Source organism: Dermacentor silvarum, chromosome 1, assembly GCF_013339745.2.
Source record: "Dermacentor silvarum isolate Dsil-2018 chromosome 1, BIME_Dsil_1.4, whole genome shotgun sequence".
Classification (NCBI taxonomy): Eukaryota; Metazoa; Arthropoda; class Arachnida; order Ixodida; family Ixodidae; genus Dermacentor; species Dermacentor silvarum.
Window position 1 is genome coordinate 101,737,788 of NC_051154.1, and position 6,131 is coordinate 101,743,918.

At 45.7% G+C, this 6,131-nt stretch overlaps 1 pseudogene; it reads left to right on the plus strand.

The window, feature by feature from the left end:
* Nucleotides 1-3,392: 3,392 nt before the first annotated feature.
* Nucleotides 3,393-4,165, plus strand: LOC125944769 (uncharacterized; annotated as a pseudogene).
* The last annotated feature ends 1,966 nt before the right edge of the window (nucleotides 4,166-6,131 follow it).

The window sequence follows — 6,131 nt, forward strand, 5'->3', positions numbered from 1 at the left end:
GCAGGCATTACCAAATCTGACTGGGAGATTACCACTGTTGTTTAAAAGAAAAGTGTACAATCATTGCATTCTACCGGTGCAAACATACGGGGCAGAAACTTGGAGGTTAACGAAGAAGCTCGAGAACAAGTTAAGGACCGCGTAAAGCATGATGAAATTTTAAAAAATTTTGGCGCAACGGTAAGAGACAGGAAGAGAGCAGTGTGGATCAGAGAGCAAACGGGGATAGCCGATGTTCTACTTGACATTAATAAAAGAAATGGAGCTGGGCAGGCCATGCAATTCATAGGGTAGGTTGGACCATTAGAGTTGCACAATGGGTGCCAAGGGAAGGAAGGTGCAGTCGTAGATTACAAAATTAGGTGGAGTGATGAAATTAGGAAATTTGCAAGTGCAAGTTGGAATCGGCTAGCGCAAGACAGGGGTAGTTGGAGATCACTGAGAAATGCCTTTGTCCTGTAATGGACATAAAAATAGGCTTATGATGATGATGTGCATTGCACATTGTGGCTTCAGGGAGCCTCTTCAGTCATTAGTGCATTATATAAAATAAGGTCTTGGTTTTTAGTATGATGTCAATAAAATAATCTTTGTATTGTTCTTGTATTACTAATTTTCCATTCTTGGGGTCATTGTATTCACCCCTCAAGAAGGAACCAAGTGGGTTCCGAAACATTGCAAGATCTTCAACAGAAAGGGTTTTGTTGAAGTACCCTTTCGCCAACAGTCAATGCAATGAAATGCACAAAGCAAGCACCTGCAGGACCACAAACAATGCAAAGTTCACTCGGCTAAGCACACATAATGAAGGAAGGCATGCCAGCTAAGGTATCGACAGTGAGGTAGCGAAGTGTCCGTGAACATATTTTTCTGGTGTGACACATTTCCCAGCCATTGGCAAACAAGTTGTTGTGGTTTACTGGCAGGAAACAACATTTTTGAACAGGACTGTCTCTGCAATCTGAAAAGCCATTCATGGACAAAAATGTAGGATGGTTTCAGGCATGGTTGTCTTAATCATTGTGCATGAAGGCTCCACAAAATTTCAGAGGGGGTGGGGGGGGCTCAAGAAGATGAATGCTGGTACCTCCGAACTTGTCTACTGGATGGTGAAGTCCTTGTTGAGTTGGACACCAGGTCTCCTGAGCTTCCCAGATGGGTTGTGGCCAAGGCAGTGACAGCAGTGGATGACGTCCTGAGAAAAGGTACCGCCACGATTAATCTCGCCATAGAATACTTTAGACTCATTGGAAATGGTGACCAGGAGGGTACATGTATTTCATGCCAACCCAATGTAGCAAGTGCACTGACACACATGCTGAAAGCCAATATAAACAGACGCAAAAACATTAAGAGGCTCTTAGCACAATTATCAAGATAATACAAGAAAAGGAGTGCCCCTTTAGTGAACTTATGAAGGCAGAAGCATTTGACGGCAATTATTTAGCTCCATCTTTGTGGCTAAACTTTTATTAGTTCGCTTACAAGAGGAACCAATGGATGACTGATGCAGAAGAAGTGCAGAATCTACCTGTATACCTCTCGGGCAATGCCAAAAAGTGGTATGACTTCAGGATTGTTGAACACATGAATAAAGCTTGGGAAGAATGGAAAAGTTTTCTATCTGCGTTCAGCTTGAGCGCCGTTTGCCAATGGGAAAAGGCTACTCTCTACAAGCATCAAAGTGAAAGTCTTCTTGATTTTTTTTTTCTTTAGAACAGAAGACTGCCTGAACTGGCCGGCCCAAAGGTCCCAGGCTTGGCGGTCATTCCGCTTCTCATACTTGGAATGACCAAGGATGGTCAAAGACAGTTGCAGACAAGACAGCTAAGCCCAGTGGATAATTTTCTTTACAGTCTGAAGTACGTCGTCATCGAAAGTCTGCCACATGACGTCTGGCACTCAATCCCGCCATCAAAGGAGCAAGGCATCGACTGTTCCGGCCCAGCAAATGCGACATCAGGAGCAAAGTTTGGAACTCGTGCCACCAGGTGGTGATCTCTCAACAACAAAGTGAGCATTCATATTTGCCTATCAAGAGTGCCATTGTTTACCTTCTACAGGGTGTCTACCAACCGGGAAAACCAAGAAAACCTGGAATTGTAAGGAAATTTCGAACCGTCTGGAAAAGTCAGGGAATTGTCAGGGAATTTGTCAAAAACTTCACCAAGTGATGGAAACTAAAAGACAGAAGTCTGTGCGAAGGTCGACGGAAACAATCTTAACCCTAGATCAAAGCTGATAAAGTCGCTCTCTTGGCTTCAACCACAGTGAACGGCGGATAAAAAGCGTATGAAGACGGCAAGGCACAACTGTTGTTTCTAGACACCATACAGTAAATGCAACGATAAAGCAACACAACTCATGCCGATAAAGCGTTTGCATGTCTTAGCTTGGCTCGAAAGCATTCCGATTAGTGCAATGTTCGTGCATTCGTATCAAATGATAAATGAGGGACCAAACTAATACGGCTATGGCACTCACAGGCCTTCCTCCAGGCCGGAAAAAAAAAGTCAGCTTTTCTTTTTCCATGCTTACGGGACCTAGCTATAAAATAGTTTTGGCCGCCCACTAAAAAAGAAAAGAAAAATATAGCTAAGTCAATCCAGGTTAGATTTGATCCGATCCGCGCTGGACAGCTGCCATATTGCCATTGTTCTGTCAACAAGGTACAGGCGCAGCCACTGTTAGAGGTAACACGGCGGGCGTGGCCACGCTCCTCGGACCACCAAGCAGGCGCCGCGCGAAGTATTGCGGCGCAAGCGCAATCAGCGCCAGAAGCGGAGTTAGTTGCGTGTCATCTGCTACGGTACTAGAGCGTGTGCAGCGAAGTGGGAGGAACCGTAACAGACAACGCGCAGCTAACTCCGCCTCTGGCATTGATTGCGCTTGTGCCACAATACTTCGCGCTGCGCCCGTCGTGGCACTCCGTGGAGCGTGGCCACCCGCTCCGTGTTACCTCTAACAGTGGCCGCGCCTGTACGTGGTATGTGAGCCGCAATGCCGCCTGCAAAGAAGGGCTCATTTCACCTGGATTGGGGGAACCCAGACGTTTCGGTGTACTCGTCATGGATCAGGGCAATGCCGGACGACACCGGTAGGGCTGAATGCAAAGTTTGCCAGAAGACCTTCTCAGAGAACTCAGCAACATGATCAACACAGCAGTTGCCAGCCACACTGCAAGCAAGACGCACCAATCCGCTATGAGCTCATCACAAAGTTCTAGCCAGACAAACCTTCGCGGTTGTTTTAGTGCTGGACTCAACTTACAGTCTGCCTGTTCCATGACTGCTGCTACTGATAGTGCCCTTGCGGTACCTGGCACGAGCACCGAATGGACTCCTGCGGTGCGCCCGATGCAAAAGCTTCTTCAAGCAGTTTTGTGGTGAAAAAAATGGGTCACAAAAGCTGAAATTATTTGGTGCCTAAATGCTGTAGCACTACAAGGAACATTTCGTTCAGCAGCAGCGTCTGCTCCGCTTTTCCTCTGAAGTTTCCCGCGTGGGACATCGTGAAGAAAATTCAACTTGAGAAGGCCAAAGTCGGCTATACGATTTGTCACGGTATTGCCCCGTACTTCTGAAACAAGCTGCTGTTGAAGCTTGATAGTGTGTTACACGTGGTCATGGCTTTTGATGAGTCCCTGAACAAAATTGTGCAAAAAGAGCAAATGGATGTATTAGTCAGGTTCTGGGACCCAGTTGACGCCTCTGTGAAAACCCGCTACCTCACGTCATGTTGTTTTAGGCCATACTTGTGCAGAAGATTTAGCAGCTTCATTCAGAAAAGCTACTGAGAAGATTGAGCAGGCAAAAAGCCTACAAATATCAATAGGCGGCCTGAACATTAATTTGAAGTTCTTGAGGTCCCGGAAGGAGGAGCTTGCTGCATATCTGATGCGAGTGAAAATATTTTGGACATAGGGAGCTGTTGATGGCACGTTGTGAGCAGCGCATTTAAAATAGGACACAAGGTGACACAATGGGACATTGTGGTGTTCCTTTGCAGCATATACAACTTATTCAAGAATGTGCCTGCACATTGAGCTGATTACATCAGCCACACGGGAAGCACTCTCTTTCCACTGAAGTTCTGCTCAGTGAGGTGGCTAGAGAATGCCAAGGTTAATGCGAGGGCACTTCAAGTTCTCCCGAACTTGGTCACGCATGTTCTCAGAATTGTCAAGGTCGATCCTGAGTAATTGAACGGCATTGCCCTGATCCATGACGAGTACACCAAAGAGAGAGAAAAGAAGACCAACGTGCTGGAGTTATAACAATGTTGAGAAGGCTGTGGCTGACTAGAAGCTGCCAGTTAAACTGGCTTTTATGCTTTCCATTGCTGAAGAACTAGAACCTTTACTGGCTGAGTTCCAGTCAGAGAAACCAATGGTTCCCCTTCTTGCGTCTGCACTGGATGGCCTATTGCGCTCGCTGCTGGGGCTAATTGTCACAAAAGAAACGCTAAGCGCTGGTGACACGCCGTTCAATTACTCAGGATCGACCTTGACAATTCTGAGAACATGATTCCTATAGCTGCCTTCAACATTGGTTTTGCCGCCAAAGCTGAGCTTTGGAAGATCGCCAAACATTCTTAGATTGCTATGGTGAGCGTTAAGAAAGAATGCATTTTCTTCATCAAGGGCCTGCTCACAAAAGATAATGGAGAAGTCACCATTGAAGTTCACATTGACGAGGGGGGCCAGTTGCTTGGACCCAGCAGTTTGTGCCTCATCAGTGCAAGCTGATCAGAAGCGGTTAACCATTGCGCTAGGAGTGTTCATAGAGCACGGGTGGCTCACCGGCCTACAAGCAGACAGGGCAGGTCGATCTTATGTCGAAGTGTGCTCAACCAGCTCTGCGCAAGCACACATGCGCGACTTTGGCTGAAAGGAGCAGCGCTTGGAAACACTATGGCTTGAACTCTGGCTAAATGCTGATAAAGAACTACTGCTGTTTGTAAATATTATCCTTTGCCTTTTGCATGACAATTCTTCTGTGGAACGTGGCTTTTCTGTAAATAAGGAATGTCTCGTGGAGAACATGAAGGAAGAGTCCCTTGTAGCACAAAGCTTAGTGTTTGATGAAGTGTCCGCTACAGGTGGTGTTGCAAAAGTTGATATAACAGACAAAATGGTCGACATGGTCCGTAGTGCTAACATCCGATGGAAGGACGTATTGAAGAGAAAGAAGCAGGAACAGTTGGATGCGTCGGACATCGACAGGAAAAAGAAGAGAGCTGGTGCTCTTGTAAAGGAGCTTGAACTGAAAAGGCAAAAGGTCATCAAGGATGCTCAGGTTGAGGCCTCCTTGCTGCAGTAAGAAATTGAGTCTCTCAGTAAGTAACTCCACCGCCAGAAGTGAGTGTTCTGTGCTTGCAGGAATTGTCTTTAGTGCTTTTATTGTAAAAGAATTCCTGCAGCCAAGGAAAGCAAATAAAACAACATGATTTGTAGAATTATGCAAGTGCCTTGTCTCCCCATTTTTACCTCTCAAGGACTCGTTATCAGTACTCCAAAATCTTGCTAAGCAGGCTTGTGGCTACCGATATCAGCCCATAAAATGAGGTCACTGGCAAGCTCTTGATGAATGCAGGGACATGTTTCACAAACGCAAATGGTAGGTTACAATTGTACTAGCTTGTTTTTGATAGCAAGTTATTGGTGGTTAATAATTGCAGGGGTTTGTTTGATTCATGACATGTGCAAAAACCCATAGCTTGCACTCTTCCTCTTTTTATGTAGGTAACGACAGTGCCTGCGTCGAAGCCCAGTTGAGCAGCCAGCTCTAATACCGCCCACAACTTTCATCACTAGCATGGTGATTTCTGAATGCTCTCCTCAGCTGCATGATAACAGTCAGGGAATATGCTTAGAAGTGTCAGGGAAAACCTGGAAAAGTCGGAGAATTTGGAGAAAGTAATTTGGTAGACACCCTGTTCTAAAGATTAACGTACTTCAGAAAAAAATGAAGGCAAATGCGAGAGATGTCAACGTTCTAGTTGACACGGGTGCATCGGTTAGCCTTATTAATTTAGGTTTGGTAGAAAGAAACAAATCTACCAAGGCAAAGTTATTTAAGTCCAGAGCTACGACGGTAAAACGAGACTTTTGTAAAATTGGACTACAGTTC